Source organism: Crinia signifera, chromosome 1, assembly GCF_055691185.1.
Source record: "Crinia signifera chromosome 1, ASM5569118v1, whole genome shotgun sequence".
Taxonomy (NCBI): domain Eukaryota; kingdom Metazoa; phylum Chordata; class Amphibia; order Anura; family Myobatrachidae; genus Crinia; species Crinia signifera.
In genome coordinates this window covers 9,560,546-9,583,904 of record NC_139217.1, presented here as the reverse complement: position 1 = coordinate 9,583,904, position 23,359 = coordinate 9,560,546, and the positions used below count along the sequence as shown (strand labels likewise).

General features: G+C 49.2%; 1 pseudogene; it reads right to left on the bottom strand.

The window, feature by feature from the left end:
• Positions 1-19,866: 19,866 nt before the first annotated feature.
• Positions 19,867-21,469, bottom strand: LOC146064513 (proteinase-activated receptor 1 pseudogene; annotated as a pseudogene).
• Positions 21,470-23,359: the final 1,890 nt, after the last annotated feature.

Below are 23,359 nucleotides of genomic sequence, written 5' to 3'. Positions count from 1 at the left end.
CTCATTGAGGAGACTATGTGTGCAGGGAGGGTGTGGGACCAGCCTGTTTTGGCAACTGGCCGCAGGTGTTTTAATTGTGACGAAGTGGGGCACATCCGTACACATTGCTCTGAGAGGAAGGAATCATCACTTGTTCCAGTGACAGGTCATGCAGGGAATCCTGTGATCGCTGTTCTGTGGGTGGAAGGACCACAAGAACCGCCCCAAGGTAACCTGCACGTGGATACGGTAGGAACTCAAGTAGCGGTTGGCCTACTAGACTCTGGTGCTGACGTGCATTTAGCACTAGGGAGTCCTGAGAACTTTATTCCTGAGACTGTGGCTGAGAGATGTGGGGGTGGGGTACACCCTGAGGTGCACAGGGCTCAGGGATATCTGGACTGGGGAGGTGGAAGAAGCACCAGGGATGTCAGAAACATGGACCCTGTATCTAATACCTGGATTTGGGGGGCTGATCTGGGGAGGAGGCATGCTGGATATCAAATTGATAATGATGTCATTAATACTGCAATGCTATTCCCTAATCCTGTTTTCCCCAGGTGATCCCTGCTGAACAACAAAGCAGCAGTACAAATGTATGTGGATTGAAAAATGAGTGTAATGTTGGTAATGATACAGTGGTATTGGCTAAGGATGCTCCGCATCCTCCAGTAACCCCTGCAGAGCCAAACAAAGGTAGGGCAATAATATGTGAGAGAGTTGCAGAAGTGTGTGCAGTATCCTTGTCAGAGAATGCAGTCAATGTATCAGTGTTGGGGGTTGCAGAAGTGTGTGCAGTATCCTTGTCAGAGAATGCAGTAAATGTATCAGTGTTGGGGGTTGCAGAAGGGTGTGCAGTATCCTTGTCAGAGAATGCAGTAAATGTATCAGTGTTGGGGGTTGCAGAAGTGTGTGCAGTATCCTTGTCAGAGAATGCAGTAAATGTATCAGTGTTGGGGGTTGCAGAAGGGTGTGCAGTATCCTTGTCAGAGAATGCAGTAAATGTATCAGTGTTGGGGGTTGCAGAAGGGTGTGCAGTATCCTTGTCAGAGAATGCAGTAAATGTATCAGTGTTGGGGGTTGCAGAAGTGTGTGCAGTATCCTTGTCAGAGAATGCAGTAAATGTATCAGTGTTGGGGGTTGCAGAAGGGTGTGCAGTATCCTTGTCAGAGAATGCAGTAAATGTATCAGTGTTGGGGGTTGCAGAAGGGTGTGCAGTATCCTTGTCAGAGAATGCAGTACATGTATCAGTGTTGGGGGTTGCAGAAGGGTGTGCAGTATCCTTGTCAGAGAATGCAGTAAATGTATCAGTGTTGGGGGTTGCAGAAGTGTGTGCAGTATCCTTGTCAGAGAATGCAGTAAATGTATCAGTGTTGGGGGTTGCAGAAGGGTGTACAGTATCCTTGTCAGAGAATGCAGTAAATGTATCAGTGTTGGGGGTAGCAGAAGGGTGTGCAGTATCCTTGTCAGAGAATGCAGTAAATGTATCAGTGTTGGGGGTTGCAGAAGTGTGTGCAGTATCCTTGTCAGAGAATGCAGTAAATGTATCAGTGTTGGGGGTTGCAGAAGTGTGTTCAGTATCCTTGTCAGAGAATATAGTAAATGTATCAGTGTTGGGGGTTGCAGAAGTGTGTGCAGTATCCTTGTCAGAGAATGCGGTACATGTATCAGTGTTGGGGGTTGCAGAAGGGTGTGCAGTATCCTTGTCAGAGAATGCAGTAAATGTATCAGTGTTGGGGATTGCAGAAGTGTGTGCAGTATCCTTGTCAGAGAATGCAGTAAATGTATCAGTGTTGGGGGTTGCAGAAGGGTGTGCAGTATCCTTGTCAGAGAATGCGGTACATGTATCAGTGTTGGAGGTTGCAGAAGTGTGTGCAGTATCCTTGTCAGAGAATGCAGTACATGTATCAGTGTTGGAGGTTGCAGAAGTGTGTGCAGTATCCTTGTCAGAGAATGCAGTACATGTATCAGTGTTGGGGGTTGCAGAAGGGTGTGCAGTATCCTTGTCAGAGAATGCAGTACATGTATCAGTGTTGGGGGTTGCAGAAGGGTGTGCAGTATACTTGTCAGAGAATGCAGTACATGTATCAGTGTTGGGGGTTGCAGAACTGTGTGAAGTGTCCTTGTCAGAGAATGCAGTAAATGTATCAGTGTTGGGAGTTGCAGAAGTGTGTGCAGTATCCTTGTCAGAGAATGCGGTAAATGTATCAGTGTTGGGGGTTGCAGAAGGGTGTGCAGTATCCTTGTCAGAGAATGCGGTACATGTATCAGTGTTGGGGGTTGCAGAAGGGTGTGCAGTATCCTTGTCAGAGAATGCGGTACATGTATCAGTGTTGGGGGTTGCAGAAGTGTGTGCAGTATCCTTGTCAGAGAATGCGGTACATGTATCAGTGTTGGGGGTTGCAGAAATGTGTGCAGTATCCTTGTCAGAGAATGCGGTACATGTATCAGTGTTGGGGGTTGCAGAAGTGTGTGCAGTATCCTTGTCAGAGAATGCAGTACATGTATCAGTGTTGGGGGTTGCAGAAGTGTGTGCAGTATCCTTGTCAGAGAATGCGGTACATGTATCAGTGTTGGGGGTTGCAGAAGGGTGTGCAGTATCCTTGTCAGAGAATGCAGTACATGTATCAGTGTTGGGGGTTGCAGAAGTGTGTGCAGTATCCTTGTCAGAGAATGCAGTAAATGTATCAGTGTTGGGGGTTGCAGAAGTGTGTGCAGTATCCTTGTCAGAGAATGCAGTACATGTATCAGTGTTGGGGGTTGCAGAAGTGTGTGCAGTATCCTTGTCAGAGAATGCAGTAAATGTATCAGTGTTGGGGGTTGCAGAAGTGTGTGCAGTATCCTTGTCAGAGAATGCGGTACATGTATCAGTGTTGGGGGTTGCAGAAGGGTGTGCAGTATCCTTGTCAGAGAATGCAGTAAATGTATCAGTGTTGGGGGTTGCAGAAGTGTGTGCAGTATCCTTGTCAGAGAATGCAGTAAATGTATCAGTGTTGGGGGTTGCAGAAGTGTGTGCAGTATCCTTGTCAGAGAATGCAGTAAATGTATCAGTGTTGTGGGTTGCAGAAGTGTGTGCAGTATCCTTGTCAGAGAATGCAGTAAATGTATCAGTGTTGGGGGTTGCAGAAGTGTGTGCAGTATCCTTGTCAGAGAATGCGGTACATGTATCAGTGTTGGGGGTTGCAGAAGGGTGTGCAGTATCCTTGTCAGAGAATGCAGTAAATGTATCAGTGTTGGGGGTTGCAGAAGTGTGTGCAGTATCCTTGTCAGAGAATGCAGTAAATGTATCAGTGTTGGGGGTTGCAGAAGTGTGTGCAGTATCCTTGTCAGAGAATGCAGTAAATGTATCAGTGTTGTGGGTTGCAGAAGTGTGTGCAGTATCCTTGTCAGAGAATGCAGTAAATGTATCAGTGTTGGGGGTTGCAGAAGTGTGTGCAGTATCCTTGTCAGAGAATGCGGTACATGTATCAGTGTTGGGGGTTGCAGAAGGGTGTGCAGTATCCTTGTCAGAGAATGCGGTACATGTATCAGTGTTGGGGGTTGCAGAAGTGTGTGCAGTATCCTTGTCAGAGAATGCGGTACATGTATCAGTGTTGGGGGTTGCAGAAATGTGTGCAGTATCCTTGTCAGAGAATGCGGTACATGTATCAGTGTTGGGGGTTGCAGAAGTGTGTGCAGTATCCTTGTCAGAGAATGCAGTACATGTATCAGTGTTGGGGGTTGCAGAAGTGTGTGCAGTATCCTTGTCAGAGAATGCGGTACATGTATCAGTGTTGGGGGTTGCAGAAGGGTGTGAAGTATCCTTGTCAGAGAATGCAGTACATGTATCAGTGTTGGGGGTTGCAGAAGTGTGTGCAGTATCCTTGTCAGAGAATGCAGTAAATGTATCAGTGTTGGGGGTTGCAGAAGTGTGTGCAGTATCCTTGTCAGAGAATGCAGTACATGTATCAGTGTTGGGGGTTGCAGAAGTGTGTGCAGTATCCTTGTCAGAGAATGCAGTAAATGTATCAGTGTTGGGGGTTGCAGAAGTGTGTGCAGTATCCTTGTCAGAGAATGCGGTACATGTATCAGTGTTGGGGGTTGCAGAAGGGTGTGCAGTATCCTTGTCAGAGAATGCAGTAAATGTATCAGTGTTGGGGGTTGCAGAAGTGTGTGCAGTATCCTTGTCAGAGAATGCAGTAAATGTATCAGTGTTGGGGGTTGCAGAAGTGTGTGCAGTATCCTTGTCAGAGAATGCAGTAAATGTATCAGTGTTGTGGGTTGCAGAAGTGTGTGCAGTATCCTTGTCAGAGAATGCAGTAAATGTATCAGTGTTGGGGGTTGCAGAAGTGTGTGCAGTATCCTTGTCAGAGAATGCAGTAAATGTATCAGTGTTGGGGGTTGCAGAAGTGTGTGCAGTATCCTTGTCAGAGAATGCGGTACATGTATCAGTGTTGGGGGTTGCAGAAGTGTGTGCAGTATCCTTGTCAGAGAATGCGGTACATGTATCAGTGTTGGAGGTTGCAGAAGGGTGTGCAGTATCCTTGTCAGAGATGGCAGTAAATGTATTAGTGTTGGGGGTTGCAGAAGTGTGTGCAGTATCCTTGTCAGAGAATGCAGTAAATGTATTAGTGTTGGGGGTTGCAGAAGTGTGTGCAGTATCCTTGTCAGAGAATGCAGTACATGTATCAGTGTTGGGGGTTGCAGAAGATGTAAAGGCACCCCCTGTAATCACAACCCAGGAAAGCTGTGAGTTAATCTCTGCCTGTGTAGAAGGTGGCTCTCTAGCAAAAGATCCCCCTTCACCCCCCCCCCCCCTCCTGTAGAAGTGAATAGCTCAGATCAGGGTATAGACAGTGAAAAAGTATTGTGTGTCAATGTGGGAGAAGTTGTAATTGGCATAAGAGAGGACCCAGTGGAATACAAGCCAGTTACTGAGACTGTAACAGCAACAGCTTCCCCACCCAGAGTGGAAGGGTTAATCTCAGCTCCTTTAACCTCTGCAGGACTGGACTGTGATGTGTCCAAGACAGGGGACAATGACCTGCTGGTATTCCCTCTTGAATTGTCTGATACTGATCTCAGTGAGTCAAGCCAAACTGCCAGCTGCAGTGGAGAATCCGTGCCCAGGAGTCTGACGCACAGCTGTGGTGGGCTGTGTCAATTTAACCAGATCTGTCACTCATCCCCTGTGTATATAACGTTCCCGCCCAGCAGGATACACAAACCCGCCCCCATAGGGAAAAGACCAGTGTTCTATGTATATAATGTTCCCTCCCAGCGTTATACACAAACCCACCCCCCCTAAGGAAAAGACCAGTATTCTACTCAGCCCACCCCCTTGACATCACCTCCCCCTGCCCAGCCAGGGCTACAGTACACGCCCACCATCCACCATTTCTCCACAGCCACCATCCACCATTACTACCGCACCCCACCCCCCTCTAGGAGCACCCCCCAGACACCAGACACCCGCGACCCCCCTCCCACGATTTGCGCCCCTCGCGACCCCCCTCCCGCGATTCGTGGCACCCCCGCGACCCCCCCTCCCGCAATTTGCGCCCCCCCCGCGACAACCCCCGCGACCCCCCCTCCCGCGGTTCACGGCACCCCCGCGCCCATACTCCCGCGATTTGCAGACCCGCGCCCCCTCCCGCAATTCACGGCACCCTCCACGGACCCCCTCCCGTAATTTGCGCCCCCCCCGCGATCCCCCCTCCTGCGATTCGCGGCCCCGCGCCTCCTTCGTGCTATTCGCCACGCCCCCTCCCACGATTTGCGAACCCCAGCCCCTTCCGTGATTCATGGCACCCCCCTCCTGCGATTTGAGGCCCCCCCATGACCCCCCCTCCCGCAATTTTAGCCCCCCCTTCAAATTTGCGCCCCCCCGCTCCCGCGATTCACGGCACCCCCGCGCCCCCCTCACGCGATTTGCGCACCCGCTCCCGCGATTCACTGACCCCCCTGGGATTCACACCCCCATCCCCCGATTCGCAGACCCCCCCTCCCACGATTCATGCCCCCCCTCCCATGATTTGCGACCCCCCCGCCTGCCTCCCACGATTCACGGACCCCCTTACCCCCCTGCGCCCCCCTTTATTCACGGCACCCCGCACCCCTCTCGCGATTCACCGACCCCCACAACCCCCCCTCCCGCAATTCACTGACCCCCACAACCCCCTCCCTGCGATTCAAGCCCCACCGGCGCCGCCTCCCACGATTTGCAGACCCCCTCCCGCTAATCGCAGATCCCCGCACCCCCCCTCCCGCAATTTGCAGACCCCCCTGACCCCCTTCTGGCAATTCCCCCGCAGCAGACCCCCGCTCCCGCATTTCACATACCCCCGTGAGAATGGGGGATCCTGTACCGCCACAAGCAGGTGGGAAATCCGGCCCTAGCTGCTGCGCTGCAGGTTCCCTCACTGACGGAAGTGTCCCCACGGTCCTCTGCACCAGCACCACAACTTTTATCAATGTCTTGCCCACATACCACTATTATACAGCCTCCTGCTCTCATGCACCCTCACTCCCTCCCAGTGGGAGGAGATGCTCACCCACTGCCCACTGCCGGGAGCTGCATACTGTCCCCCACCCTCCTCCATATTTAAGGATGCCCATCGACCATCAATGATTTCAAATCATCGATGGTTTATGGCCGATGTTGAATACTTTTGCAAAGGAGAACCAATCAAGTTTCAAATTTTTTTAAGGTGCCGGGACACGGAGCATAGCTCCGCCACCCCACACCCGGGAGTCCCACCACAGAGTTCTGATTGACCTATGACCTATTCAGTCAGATATAATGGATGACCATCTATAGCTACAACAATCAATGGAAATCCAAGTAATATGTTACTACTATCGATGGCAGGGTGCAAAATCGCCATCAATGCCAACCATCGATGGCATCTGCACCAATGCCCACACACCTCTATCAATTCCCTGCCTCCTGTTCTCCTGCCCCGTAACTTCCACCAGTGGGGACCCGATCACCCTGTGTTGCCCACATTCCCCTATCATGCTTTACCACCCAGCCTCCTGCTCTCATGCACCCTAACTCCCACCCAGTAGGAGGAGACACTGACTCAGGGGCACCATCCTGTACTCCTGTGCTGCCACGCTGGACCCTCACCCACTGGCAGAAGCTGCACAGTGTCCCCCACCCTCCTCTTTAGTCCCCCGTATGCCCACACACCCCTATCACTACCCAGCTTCCTGCTCTCCTGAACCGTAACTTCCACCACTGGGGAGTCGCTGACACTGTGTTGCCCACATACCCCTATCATGCCTCATAGCCCAACCTCCTGCTCTCATGCACCCTAACTCCCACCCAGTAGGAGGAGACACTGACTCAGGACCACCGTCCTGTTCTCCTGTGCTGCCACGCTGGACCCTCACCCACTGGCAGAAACTGCACAGTGTCCCCCACCCTCCTATTTAGTCCCCCTTATGCCCACACACCCCTATCACTACCCAGCCTCCTGTTTTCCTGTGTCGTGACCTCCGCCAGTGGGGAGCCGCTGACTCAAAAACACCCTACTATACTCTTGCACACACAAAAACACACCTCAATACAAACGCATTTTAATTAAACAAAACAATACACCCCCCCTTCCAAATCATATGCTCTCTATTTAACACATTTCACCTATAACTCAAGTTGCAATACAGGCATCTTTCATACAATTCTAACCATATTTCTCACTATACAAACATTCACAAATTAAGGGGGCGCAGCCCCTTACGACGGTGTGAAGAGCGCCCGTAGGGCCGTGAATCACCTAGTATGGTATATAAACCCATACCAGTTCATCACTGCTCACCTTGAAAAAGATCCAAGGGTGGATCGAAACGCGTTGGTGGACAGCAGAGTGGGATTCTCCTGGTTCCTAGGACAAGGACTGTGGCCAATTCACCTTAGACCATCCATCAGCATATCCCCTGATGTATTTTCAGAATATCACATATCACAAGTGAAGTAGTGTCATGTTATTTAAGTGCTTGATATTGTCTCCACCTGTAATTGTTCTTTGGTGTTTGTATTTGGGAGAGTGGTGTCTCTCCATCGGGCGTAGCTGCTCCGCCAGAGGGTGATCCACTAATTCTCCTTCTGTATGGGCAATCACTTACCGGCCATGGTTTCCCTTATACTTAGTCCAGTGCTGCAGAACCCTTATGGTGAATTATTAATAATGATAACTAGAAACAATTGTTTCTGAATAGGTGAGTTACAAGCCCACAAACTAACATGGGGCAGATGTATTAAGCCTTAACAAGAGATAAACACAAGGGTGATAAAGAGGGAGCCAATCTGCTCCTTACTGATATGTTACAGTTAGGAGCTAATAGGCTGGACATTTATCACTCAGCTGATAGGCTGGACATTTATCACTCAGATAATAGGCTGGACATTTATCTCTCTTTATCCCCCTCGTGTTTATTGCTTAAGGCTTAATCCAGCTGTGCCTTCAGTTCTACCTACTGTATGACCTCTTGTTCTATCGAATCGCGGAGGTTCCAGATTCCAGTGCCCCCCACTGGTCCACCTAGATCACAGGCAGGAATACATAATACCCTTGCGCTGACAGACAGATACCACATCAGTTTCGGGGTACTCTCTTTTGACACCCACCTCTACCACCCTTCTTGCCTTGTAGAGATCAGAAGTTGGAGGCTCCTTCATTTTTCAAGCATTTATTATATAGCAAGAGCGGGGTACATGGAAAGGGACCACCAGGCTTCTATTGGGCGCACTGGTATTGTTACATGCAGAAGCTATAAGCCACCATTATCATTATGCAGTTATGCCAGTAGAGCCCGCTCAGCAGGTTGTTTTGTGTGAGCATCCCTCCGATGTTTCTGTAAAGGACTTTCCCCACCTTTGTTACAGGACAGCAGGCTGTACACATACCTCTGACACTGGGAGGAAGCAAAGGAATAGATAAGAGGATCAAGGCAACAACTGATGCTGCTAATACACACAGACAGGATGTTAGACGCCGCTGTCCGGGATCTCCAGCACCCGGACAGCCGGCGAACGTCAGGAGGCATGTGAGCGCTGGGGGCCGTCCCCGGCAGCGTCTCATGCCTCACTCTGGAGACGGGCGTCGAGGCGTTGATAGGCAACGTCCCCGAACTTCCGTCCGGCGGCTCCCATCGTCGCCAGCTGACGTCAGCTAGGCGCTGCGAGTTTTTCAAATAAAGAGCCGGCGTCTGCTGGGCACAGATGCCGGTCATAGCTTTCACAAGCGCTTTCCCGGTCCCTGGTGCTTCTCAGTGTTCCTCGACACCCGGATCCGCTCCTGGTCATCTCTTTCTCCAGTGCCCCAGCTCAGCTCCGCTTGTGTTTCCCCCAGGGTCACGTAAGTGCTCCTGTGGAGCCTGGTGTATTCCTTTGGGAGCTGCCGAGTTCCTTTTAGTTATTAGGTGGTTCAGCCATTCCTCCAGTTCCCCCGCTGGGGTATTGGACTTGCCCTACCGTGGGCTTAGCTCATACTGCTATTCTGTTATTCACTCATTTTCTCCCTGGTCCCTGATTCCATTTATTCATCTCTGCTAGGCAGGGCTCTCCCTTTCTTCCTGTCCCTGTTTTGGTTTTGGGGATTCGCTACCTAGCCTGGTGATATTTTTCAGTGGAGATTCCCCATCAGTCATCCCTGGTGCCTGCGACTGGGTCGCATTCCCGTCTTTGGCATGGTGCCGGCAGACAGGGGTTCATTTACAGTCAGGCCCAGTAGTCAGAATATCCTTTTGAGTTACCCCTGACGATCACTTATCCTTTGTCCACTCATAGACCTAGCTGCATCGGGGTTGGATCGGGCCTAACTCCCTCCTTCGAACGTGGTGGCCACAGGTGAAGCCTAGTTCCCGCAGGGGTTTGTCATCTGCCCGTGGTACTCAACAGAGTTAGTATAGGATTCGCTGTGGCCATCCTAACCGGCGGTCCCGGCTACAGGCTTACGCCTGACCTACTGTTCCCTGCCTCCTGTTACCTGTACTCTGTGCTTAGCGGCAAACATATCATTATAACCGGCCCTACAGGTTATATAAAAAGGAATTATATACCAATTTCTCGTTTGGAATTGCCTTTGGAGTACTATGAATCCTACTCCTCAGACTTTCCCGGATCAACTTCAGGGGTTAACCCAAATGGTCCGGGATCTGTCTCTAAAGGTAGCCTCCCTGGAGCAGAGGATGCGTCCTCCAGATTCAGGGGTGTTGGAACCAAAGGTGAACCTGCCCGATCGATTCTCTGGGGATCGGAGGGCTTTTTTCAACTTTAGGGAGAGTTGTAAGTTGTATTTCCAACTTCGACCCCGGTCATCCAGTTCAGAGTCTCAGCGGGTAGGCTTGGTTATGTCTTTATTACAGGGGGACCCTCAGACGTGGGCATTTGGGCTTCCTTCCGACAGTCTGGTCTTGTCCTCGGTTGACAGCTTTTTTAGTTCATTAAGTTTGTTGTACGACGACCCCAACAGAGAGGCTTCTGCGGAGACTCATCTTCGAGCCCTTAAACAAGGGAAAGACCCGGCGGAGGTATATTGTACCGAATTCCGCCATTGGTTGAATGATTGCGGAGGGAATGATCCTGCTCTACGGAGTCAGTTCCGCTGTGGCCTATCCGACATCATCAAGGATAGCCTTATCCAGTACCCTGTACCTAGTTCTCTTGAAAAACTGATGGAACTAGCGATAAAGATTGACCGTCATCTCCGTGAGCGGAGGTCAGAGTGGGGCGTTCAAGCACGGTCCCTTCCTTATGTCCCTCTTCCGGAGGAGATTGACGAACCCATGCAGATTTGAGCGACTCGTATCTCTCCGGAGGAGAGAACTCAAAGGTTGAGTTCAGGCCTTTGTTTATATTGTTGGAACAAAGGGCATATCCTTAAGAATTGTCCCAATAGGCCAGTAAAAGCCTTGGCCAAGTGAACGAGGAGAGGGTTCACTTAGGCCTGCAATTGTTTTCCTCTCACGATTCTGTATTAGTGCCATGTACTGTACCATTTATTTTCAGGAGAATACATTTTACGGTACGGCATTTATTGATAGTGGTGCGGCCGGAAACTTCCTGGATATCAGTTTGGCCCAGAGATTGGGTTTTCCTCATCTGAAACTTCAGGGCCTCGTTACTCTTCGGGGTTTGGATGGGAATATCTTGTCCAATGGGGCAATTTCTTTTCAGACTACCTCAGTCTTGATGACTATCGGTTTATTTCATAGGGAGCATATTTCATTTTTGTTAACTTCTTGTCCTCTCGTTCCCATAGTTTTGGGATATCCTTGGTTAGTCAAACATAACCCAATTATTGACTGGAGTTCGGCGCAGATTGCCCATTGCAGTCCTTACTGTACACAGCATTGTCTTAATACCTCGGCCTGGTGGCGTCTGTCTCCCTCTCCGGTATACCTTCCCCTTATCAAGACTTTTCGGATGTATTTTCTAATGGGAAAGCAGACAGTCTTCCCCCCATCGCCCATACGATTGCGCCATCAAGATAATTCCCAGATGTTCCCTTGCCCAAGGGTAGATTGTATGCTTTATCTATCCCGGAGACGAAGGCGATGGATGAATACGTACAGGAGAGTCTCAAGAAAGGGTTTATCCGCCCGTCAAAGTCCCCTCTCAGTGCAGGGTTTTTTTGTGTGGCCAAGAAGGATGGTTCCTTAAGGCCTTGTATTGATTTTCGTGCCTTAAATAAAATCACGGTGAAAAACACCTATCCCCTTCCATTGATTACTGTACTTTTTGATCAATTACGGTCCGCAACTTTTTTCTCCAAGATTGATCTCAGAGGCGCTTACAATCTCATTAGGATCAAGGAAGGCGACGAATGGAAGATGGCTTGGTTATGCCCTTTGGCCTCTCTAATGCCCCCGCTGTTTTTCAGGACTTTATCAACGATGTCCTTCGTGATTTTTTAGGCTAATTTGTAGTCGTTTATTTAGACGACATCTTGATTTTTTCACAAGACTTGAAATCACATAGAACTCAGGTTCGGCAGGTCCTGCAAAAATTGAGAGAAAATCAATTATTTGCCAAATTAGAAAAGTGTGAGTTCAAAGTCACACAGGTTGCTTTTTTGGGTTACATTATTTCTTCTCAGGGTTTTCAAATGGACGCCAAGAAGCTTTGGTACTTATGTAGTATCTGGGCGCCCAATTTTTTGATTGTATGCCTTAACTTAATCGACCCGATTTTCCATAGGATTCATTGTAAAAATGGTCTTGTTCATTTACCTACTATCCAAGTGGGCACGGAGTTGGATATAAACCTGTGGCAAGCGAAGCGAGCCCCGCGAGGGGACGCAGATTATTTAAAATGTATTCCATGTCACCAAAATAATCTGCGTCCCCTCGCGGGGCTCGCTGCGCTCGCCACACTTCGGGCTTGGTGGCTCGCTTTGCTCGCCACAGGTTTATATCCAACTCCATGCCCACTTGGATAGTAGGGAAATGAACAGGACCATTTTTACATTGAATCCTATGGAAAATCGGGTCGATCGCATCGCATCGCATGCGATTTGGTCGGATGCGATGCGATCGTCCCGAACCGATTTCAAAATCGGGCGCCCAGATACTACATAAGTACCGAAGCTTCAAGCTGTGGTAGACTGGGCCCGTCCTACCAGTTTGAAGGCTATCCAACGTTTTCTTGGCTTTGCCAATTATTATAGACGTTTTATCCATTCTTTTTCTTCTATTGTTGCGCCATTGGTGGCATTGACCAAGAAAGGTGCCGATCCATCTCGGTGGTCTCCTCAGGTAGAACAGGCCTTTGAATCCTTGAAACAAGCGTTTGTCTCGGCTCCTGTTCTGAAACATCCTAACCCTGACCTTCCCTTCATTGTGGAGGTAGACGCCTCCGAAGTAGGGGCAGGAGCAGTGTTATCCCAAAGGGATCTGCAATCACTGGATTTACATCCCTGTGCGTATATGTCCAGGAAGTTTTCGCAGGCAGAAGCCAACTATGATGTTGGAAACAGAGAGTTGCTTGCCATCAAGTGGGCCTTTGATGAGTGGCGTCATTGATTGGAAGGAGCGGTTCATCAGATTCTCGTTCTCACGGATCACAAGAATCTGCAATATTTTGAGACAGCTAAGAGGCTTAAAGCTCGACAGGCTCGGTGGGCGTTGTTTTTTATGCGCTTCAACTTTATGATCTCTTATAGAACGGGCTCAAAAAACATCAGAGCACTGTCTCTGTGTTTTCTTCCTCAATACGATGACAAGGCCAGCAAGAGTTCCATCGTGCCTACGTCTTGTATCCATGCAGGAGCCCAGCAGACTCTGGAAGGTCTCATCCACCAAGCTCAGCGTCAGGCACCGGCCAAAACCCCCACCAACAAGTTACAGTATATGTTCCTCCGTCTCTTAGACGCAGGGTCCTTTCTGAGTCTCACGATTCCAAACTGGCTGGTCATCCAGGAGTCTTCAAAACCTTGAAAACATCTTTCCCGTGTCGTCTGGTGGCCTGGCATGTCACGAGATACCAAGGAATTTGTATTATCCTGTCAAGGTTGTGCTCGGCATAAGGTCCCTAGGTCTCGGCCCATCAGGGAACTTATTCCTTTGTCCTTTCCTGTCAGACCCTGGTCACACTTGGCTATGGATTTTATTGTTGGATTACCTGTATCCGCTCACTGGCAAGTGGTTTGGGTCATTATAGACAGGTTTTCTAAGATGGCGCACTTTGTGGCCTTGAGACAATTACCATCGGCCAAGGAGTTGGTAACTCTGTTTCTGCAGCATATTTTTAGGTTGCACGGTTTACCCTCAGATATTGTGTCTGATCGCGGTCCGCAATTTGTGGCGCAGTTTTGGAGACTTCTGCACTGCATTAAAAGTTAAGACCAGTCTGACTTCGGCTTTCCACCCACAGTCCAATGGACAAACTGAGCGATTGAACCAGTCACTCAAACAATACCTGAGATGCTTTGTGTCCAAATTGCAGAATGATTGGGAAAGCTTCTTACCGCTTTCGGAATTTGCATATAACAATGCACATCATTCAGCCTCCAGGACCTCTCCGTTCTTTGCAGTGTATGGATTCCATCCTCGAGCCAACTCCTTGGGATCTCTAGCACCCGGACAGCCGGCGGACGCCAGGAGGCATGTGAGCGCTTGTGGTGGCCCCCGGCAGCATTTCACGCCTCACTCTGGAGACGGGCGTCGGGGCGTTGCTAGGCAACATTCCCGAACATCCGCCCGGCGGCTCCCCGCGTCGCCAGCTGACGTCAGCTAGGCGGCGCAAGTTTTTCAAATAAAGAGCCGGCGTCTGCTGGGCACAGAAGCCAGTTATAGCTTTCACAAGCGCTTTCCTGGTCCCTGGCGCTTCTCAGTGTTCCTGGATACCCGGATCCGCTCCTGGTCATCTCTGGTCTCCCTGCCAGTTCCTGTTGGTGGATCCTGTGTCACATCTTGCTCCAGTTCCCCAGCTCAGCTCTGCTGGTGTTTCCCCCAGGATCACGTAAGTGCTCCTGTGGAGCCTGGTGTATTCCTTTGGGAGCTGCCAAGTTCCTTTTAGTTATTAGGCGGTTCAGCCATTCATCCATTTCCCCTGCTGGGTTATTGGATTTGCCCCGCCGTGGGCTTAGCTCATACTGCTATTCTGTTATTCACTCATTTTCTCCCTGGTCCCTGCTTCCATTTATTCATCTCTCTAGGCAGGGCTTTCCCTTTCTTCCTGTCCCTGTTTTGGGGATTCGCTACCTAGCCTGGTGATATTTTTCAGTGGAGATTCCCCGTCAGTCATCCCTGGGTTGCATTCCCGTCTTTGGTCTGGTGCCGGACGACAGGGGTTCATTTAGGTCAGGCCCAGTAGTCAGAATATCCTTTTGAGTTACCCCTGGCAATCACTTAACCTTTGTCCACTCATAGACCTAGCAGCCTTGGGGGTTGGAGCGTGCCTAAGTCGCTCCTTCGAACGCGGCGGCCACAGGTGAAGCCTAGTTATGGTCCAGCACATCGTAACAAGTCGTGATACCCAATGTGGCAATGTCCTGCGTTTGTTCTTTTATGAGCAGTGGTACAGTGCCGGCTATGGATATTACCCAGATGCAGAAACAGACCAGCCAAGCCCGGCTCATGGTATGCCAGGACAGAGACTGCAATGGATACATCACGGCCAGGAACCGGTCCACACTGATGCTGGTCATTAACAGGATGGAGCAGTACATGTTGCAGTAAAACACTGCGATGTAGAAGCGACACATCCCATCTCCAATCACCCAGTTATTCCCGGAGAATCAGTAAGTGATGGCGAAGGGCAGCAGGGCAACAAAGAGCACATCAGCTACCACCAGGTTCAGCATGTAGACCACCGCTGGCTTCTTGACCTTCATCTTCCAGAACATGATGATGGCCAGAACATTGAGAGGCAGAGCCACGATGAGCACCACGGTGGACACAGATGGTACAAAAACAGTCAGTAATTGGCCAGTAAGAATGATTTTGGCTTCTTCTGCAATTACATATTGTTTTACTTCATGATTGGAATCATGACTTGATACGTTCAGGCCACTATCACCTTAATATGAAATACTGTAGTATTAATGTCCATATGAAATATCTCCATAGCAGATACAGTTTATGTAAAATATGCATGGCAATAAGTCCAATAGCTTCATCACTATTAAAAATGTTCCTTCCTCACACTAGCCCACCCTTCTTCTTCCATCATATGCCAGCCATAAGTTCTACTTCATCAACCTCTTTCCTCGCACCTAAGCTATGTCCTCCATCATCCTCATTACCTCACACTCTGGCCACATCATCTCCTTCATACTCCATTGCTCACAGCCTGGCCATATCCTCTACTCCATCAACCTTTTTCTCACATACCCCAGCCATGTCCTCTCCATCATCATCCTTCCCTTACACCTTGGTCATGTTCGTTTCTCCTTCCTCATTACCTGGTACCTTGGCCACATCCTCTCCTTCATCCTCCTTCACTCACACCTTGGCCGCGTCCTCTGTCTTCATCCTCATTACCTTACACTCTGAGGTTTATTCTGGTTCACTAGCAAAGGCAAATTTATTCTCAAATGGACCAAGCCATGTGCACTGCAGGGGGGCAGATGTAACAGGTACAGAGAGATTTAGATTTGGGTGAGTTATTTTGTTTCTGTGCAGGGAAAATAGTCACTGTTTTATTTTTACACTGCAATATAGATCTCACTTTGAAGTAAAACCCCACCTAAATCTAACTCTCTCTACACAAGTTACATCTGCCCCACCTGCAGTGCACATGGTTTTGTTCATTTGAGAAGGAATTTGCCTTTGCGAGTGAACCTCATGGCCACATCCTCTCCTTCAGGCTCCATTGCTCACAGTGTCAGGAGTCAGGTTGAATGGTTCATTCAGTTTTGCTTGGCATTTGACTCACTGGTGGCCTCCAGTGGTAGGTATGTGCCATATCAGCTCAATATTCTGGGAGCTAATTATTCACAAGGCTGTGAGGTAATTAGCTCGTTAAGCACAAAGCTTGAGAGCTGCCTGGATATCCACCAGGTGTAATTAATCACCTGAGCCCTTTATAGGGTAGGCTTTCCTGCAATACTCTGCCAGTGATAGCTCCTGTTCCTGTCAGCTTCAGTTCCTGTCAGCTTCAGTTCCTGTCAGCTTCAGTTCCTGTCAGCTTCTAGCCTGCTCCTGGTTCCTTGTTCTGGTCTCCTGTTTGGATCCCAAGATATATCCTCTGCAGCTCAGCTCCCAGTTCCTTCATCTCTTTCTGGGTCCCGTTACGTTTTTGGCTCTGCCTCTGTGCCTGGCCCTGATCCCCTGTTACATCCTTTCCGTGGGTCACGTAAGTGCTCCTGTGGAGCCTGGTTATTTTCCATTTGTTCTTTTGGAGAGCTGCCAAGCTCTTTTTGTTAGTGGGCCGTTCAGACTGTGGTTTGCTTTGTTTGGGTTCAGGATTGCGCCCCGCCGTGGGCCAAGCCCATTTCCTCTCTCTGGTAGTTACCAGGTATTTACCTTTGTTTCCTTTTGCTTGCCCTTCCTATGCATTTAATAGGCAGGGCCTCCCCCGTTCAGTCCTGGTTTTGTTTTGGGGATTCGCCTCTTAGCCTTGTCTCCTGTTTGTGTGGAGATTCCCTGTCATTTGTCTCTTGTGCCTGCGACTGGGTCGCATTCCCGTCATTGGCCAGGTGCCGGCAGTTAGGGGCATTTTTCAGTTAGGCCCGTTAGTAAGATCATCCTCTTGAGTTACCCCTGACGGTCGCTTACCCTTTGTCCCCACATAGACCTAGCTGCATTGGGGTTGGAGCAGGCCTAACTCGCTCCTTCGAACGTGGCGGCGACAGGTGAAGCCTAGTTCCTTCAGGGGTTTGTCATCTGCCCGGGGTACTCCATAGAGTCAGTATAGGGTTCGCTGTGGCTGTCCTAACCGGCGTTCCCGGCTACGGGCTCACGCCTGATCTCCAGCTTCCGGTAGTTACATCCAGCATCCAGGCAGCATCCGTAACACACAGCCTGGCAATATCTTCTACTCCATCAACCTTTTTCTCTCATACCCCAGCCATGTCCTCTCCATCATCATCCTTCGCTTACACCATTGCATGTTCTCCCCTCCTTCCCCATTACCTGATACCTTGGTCTTATCCTCTCCTTCTTCATCCTCCTTCGCTCACACCTTGGCCTCGTCCGCTCCTTCTTCATCCTCCTTCGCTCACCCCTTGGCCTAATTCTCTCCTCATTCCCCATTACCTGATACCTTTGCCACATTCTCTACAACTTCATTCTCCTTCGCACATGCCTTGGCCTCATCCTCTCCTCCTTCCTTATTAGCTGGTACCTTGGCCACATCCTCTCCTTCTTCATCCTACAGTACATTGCTCAAGCCTTGGTCATGTCCTTTCCTCTTTCCTCATTACATGTTACAGTACCTTGGCCACATCCTCTCCTTCATCCTCCTTTACTCACACTCTGGCCATGTCCTCTGCTCCATCATCCTCCTTCCATCACACCCCAGCTACATATTCTTATTATGTCACATCCTCTCCACCACAATTAGCATTAGAATACCTCACATTCTCTCCACCATCCTCATCACCTCATTCTTCCTCTATCTCTAACACCATGGCCACATCCACTCTTCCATTACCCTCCTCTCTTTCACACTCCCTTGCCTTGCCAGTCACATACTGTACATATGAAGCATCCCTCTTCCTTGCAGGGGCTGACGATAGATTCACCAGCCACTGCCAGCTTCCGGAAGGGGACGCACGTGTGCCCCTTACTACGGAATTCCCTGCCAGTCCCCACTGCTTCGCCGCCGGTCCCCACCACCCGATCCCACCATCCTACTCTGCAACAGTCAAAAACCTTTACTACCCCTCATGCCCACACACCTCTATCACTTCCCTGCATCCTGTTCTCCTGCCCTGTAACTTCCGCCAGTGGGGACGCGCTCACCCTGTGTTACCCACATTCCCCTATCATGCTTTACCACCCAGCCTCCTGCTCTCATGCACCCTAACTCCCACCCAGTAGGAGGAGACACTGACTTAGGGCCACCATCCTGTGCTCCTGTGCTGCCACGCTGGACCCTCACCCACTGGCAGAAGCTGCACAGTGACCCCCACCCACTCTTTAGTCCCCCTTATGCCTGCACACCCCCAGCCTCCTGTTTTCCTGTGTCGTGACCTCCGCCAGTGGGGAGCCACTGACCCAAAAACACCCTACTATACTATTGAACACACAAACACACACCAAAAAAATAAACGCTCTTTAATTAAACAAAACAATACACACCCCTTCCAAATCATATGCTCTCTATTTAACACATTTCACCTATAACTCAAGTTGCAATACAGGCATCTTTCATACAATTCTAACCATATTTCTCACAATACAAACATTCATAAATTAAGGGGGCGCAGCCCCTTACGACGGTGTGAAGAGCACCCGTAGGGCGCGATGAATCACCTAGTATGGTATATAAACCCATACCAGTTCGTCACTCTGCTCACCTTGAAAAAGATCCAAGGGTGGATCAAAACGCGTTGGTGGACAGCAGAGTGGGATTCTCCTGGTTCCTGACCAAGGACTGTGACTCATTCACCTTAGACCATCCATCAGCATATCCCCTGATGTATTTTCAGAATATCACATATCACAAGTGAAGTAGTATCATGTTATTTAAGCGCTTGATATTGTCTCCACGTGTAATTGTTCTTTGGTGTTTGTATTTGGGAGAGTGGTGTCTCTCCATCGGGCGTTGAGACAATATTAGCTGCTCCGCCAGAGGGTGATCCACTAATTCTCCTTCTGTATGGGCAATCACTTACCTGCAATGGTTTTCCCTTATACTTAGTGCAGTGCTGCAGAACCCTTATGGTGAATTATTAATAATGATAACTAAAAACAATTGTTTCTGAATAGGTGAGTTACAAGCCAACAAACTAACATGGGGCAGATGTATTAAGCCTTAACAAGAGATAAACACAAGGGTGATAAAGAGGGAGCCAATCAGCGCCTTAATGATATGTTACAGACTGGAGCTAATAGGCTGGACATTTATCTCTCTTTATCCCCCTTGTGTTTATTGCTTAAGGCTTAATCTAGCTGTGCCTTCAGTTCTACCTACTGTATGACCTCTTGTTCTATCGAATCGCTGAGGTTCCAGATTCCAGTGCCCCCCACTGGTCCACCTAGATCACAGGCAGGAATACATAATACCCTTGCGCTGACAGACAAATACCACATCAGTTTTGGGGTACTCTCTTTTGACACCCACCTCTACCACCCTTCTTGCCTTGTAGAGATCAGAAGTTGGAGGCTCCTTCAGTTTTCAAGCATTTATTATATAGCAAGAGCGGGGTACAAGGAAAGGGACCACCAGGCTTCTATTGGGCGCACTGGTATTGTTACATGCAGAAGCTATAAGCCACTATTATCATTATGCAGTTATGCCAGTAGAGCCCGCTCAGCAGGTTGTTTTGTGTGAGCATCCCTCCGATGTTTCTGTAAAGGACTTTCCCCACCTTTGTTACAGGACAGCAGGCTGTACACATATCTCTGACACTGGGAGGAAGCAAAGTAATAGATAAGAGGATCAAGGCAACAACTGATGCTGCTCATACACACAGACAGGATGTAGGTAGCATACAGCCTCGGATTAGATTTATTACGGAAATTAAGATAATGAATTAGGAAGATGACATTTGTTGGCCCAAAGCAGAGGACAAACACACAGAGCACAGTGACCGTCAGAAACAAAGCCCGAGATTTCTTATGTGTGTTTCCTAGTTTGGAGGAGCTCAGGTTATGGATGATCCTGATGTAGCAGACAACAGTGATGAGTAAGGGCAAGAAGAAGAAAGCGGAGATAATAGTGAGGAAATAGTATATATAAAAGTTTTGCAGATCATTATGGTCCAGCACATCGTAACAAGTCGTGATACCCAATGTGGCAATGTCATGCGTTTGCTTTCTTATGAGCAGTGGTACAGTGCCGGCTATGGATATTACCCAGATGCAGAAACAGACCAGACAAGCCCGGCTCATGGTACGCCAGGAGAGAGACTGCAATGGATAGACCACGGCCAGGAATCGGTCCACACTGATGCTGGTCATGAGCAGGATGGAGCAGTACATGTTGCAGTAAAACGCTGCGATGTAGAAGCGACACATCCCATCTCCAATCACCCAGTTATTCCCAGAGAATCGGTAAGTGATGGCGAAGGGCAGTAGGGCAACAAAGAGCACATCAGCGACTGCCAGGTTCAGCATGTAGACCACCGCTGGCTTCCTGAACTTCATCTTCCAGAACATGATGATGGCCAGAACATTGAGAGGCAGGGCCACGATGAACACCACGGTGGACATGGTTGGTACAAATACAGTCAGCAATGGGCCAGTAAGAAAGATTTTTGCTTCTTCTGCAATTACATATTGTTTTACTTCATGATTGGAATCTTGACTTGATACGTTCAGGTCATTATCACCTTAACATGAAATAGGAACAAATGAAAATTTGTTTTACTGTAGTAATAATGTCCATATGAAATATCTCCATAGCAGATACAGTTTATGTAAAGTATGCATGTCAATAAGTCCAATAGCTTCATCACTATTAAAAATGTTCCTTCCTCACACTAGACCACCATTCTTATTCCATTATATGCCAGCCATAAGTTCTACTTCATCAACCTCCTTTCCTCACACCGCAGCTATGTCCTCCATCATCATCCTCATTACCTCACACTCAGGCCACATCCTCTCTTTCATACTCCATTGCTCACAGCCTGGCCATATCCTCCATCAACCTTTTTCTCTTATACCCCAGCCATGTCCTCTCCATCATCATCCTTCCCTTACACCTTGGTCGTGTTCGTTCCTCCTTCCTCATTACCTGGTACCTTGGCCACATCCTCTCCTTCTTCATCCTCCTTCACTCACACCTTGGCCTCGTCCTCTCCTTCTTCATCCTCTTTCGCTCATGCCTTGGCCTCGTCCTCTCCACCTCCCTCATTACCTGGTACCTTGGCCACATCCTCTCCTTCTTCATCCTGCTTCGCTCACGCCTTGGTCATGTCCTTTCCTCCTTCCTCATTACCTGGTACTTTGGCCACATCCTCTCCTTCATCCTCCTTCGCTCACACTCTGGCCACGTCCTCTGCTCCATCATCCTCCTTCCAACACACCCCAGCTACATATCCTTATTATGTCACATCCTCTCCACCACAATTATCATTAGAATACCTCACATTCTCTCCACCATCCTCATTACCTCATATATCCTCCATCCCTAACACCATGGCCACATCCACTCTTCCATCACCCTCCTCTTTCTTTCACACTTCAGCCCTTCATCTCCTCAATCACCTTTCTCCTTCCTTCACACTCCAGCCATATTCTATATTTTGTCACCCCCCTTCCCTATCATTTGGCCACATTGTCTTTTCAATCACCCACCTCCTCTTACACTCCAACCTCATCCCCTCTTCTATTAGCTCTCCCTTGCCCTTGGGTCACATACTCTCCTCCTTCATCCTCATTCTTTACTGTGGGTGCCGGATGACTGACAGTCGGGATTCTGACATTCATTACACCGTCGTCGGAATCTCAACTGTTAAAACCCGACACTCAGGATCCCAATGTCCACCAGCTATTTTCCCTCGTGGGGGTTCACCACCCCCATAGAGGGAGAATAGAATAGGTGGTGAGTATAGCGAGCCACTGTGCCCGCAAAGGGCTTTGTTGCGCTCCCACCGCTGTCTGAGTCCGGGCAGTCGGGCTAATGACTGTCAGAATCCCGACTGTCGTGTGCTATACCACACCCCTTTACTACATAATTCTCGTTACCTACAGTATCCAGCAAAATATGTGACAAGAACTTCTAGTGTGCACTTTATATGTGCTCTTTATTATTTTACTAGGTGATTCATCGTGCCCTAAATGCGCTCTTCACACCGTCGTTTGTATTGTGAGAAATATGGTTAGAATTGTATGAAAGATGCCCTGTATTGCAACTTGAGTTATAGGTGAAATGTGTTAAATAAAGAGCATATGATTTGGAAGGGGTGTGTATTGTTTTGTTTAATTAAAACGCGGTTACAGAGTAAGATGTACATTGATAGTGTGGAGGGTACAGTGACATTTTTGGGTGTGGGGAGGCTGTGTGTGCATGTTGTTTAGGTGTGTGTCTGCAATAGTATAGTAGGGTGTTTCTGAGTCAGCGGCTCCCCACTGACGGAGGTCATGACACAGGAAAACAGGAGGCTGGTTAGTGATAGGGGTGTGTGGGCATAAGGGGGACTAAAGAGGAGGGTGGAAGATACTGTGCAGCTTCTGCCAGTGGGAGAGGGTCCAGCGTGGCAGTACAGGAGTACAGGATGGTGGCCCTTAGTCAGTGTCTCCTCCTACTGGGTGGGAGTTCGGGTGCATGAGAGCAGGAGGCTGGGTGGTAAAGCATGATAGGGGAATGTGGGCAACACAGGGTGAGCGGATCCCCACTGGCTGAAGTTACGGTTCAGGAGAGTAGGAAGCTGGGTAGTGATAGGGGTGTGTGGGCATACGGGGGACTAAAGAGGAGGGTGGGAGACACTGTGCAGCTTCTGCCAGTGGGTGAGGGTCCAGCATGGCAGCACAGGATTACAGGACGGTGCCCCTGAGTCAGTGTCTCCTCCTACTGGGTGGGAGTTAGGGTGCATGAGAGCAGGAGGCTGGGTGGTAAAGCATGATAGGGGAATGTGGGCTACACAGGGTGAGCGGGTCCTCACTGGTGGAAGTTACGGGGCAGGAGAACAGGAGGCAGGGCAGTGATAGAGGTGTGTGGGCATGAGGGGTAGTAAAGGTTTTTGACTGTTGCAGAGTAGGGATGGGCATTGGTGCAGACGCCATCGATGGTTGGCATTGATGGCTATTTTGCACCCTGCAATCGATAGTAGTAAAATAT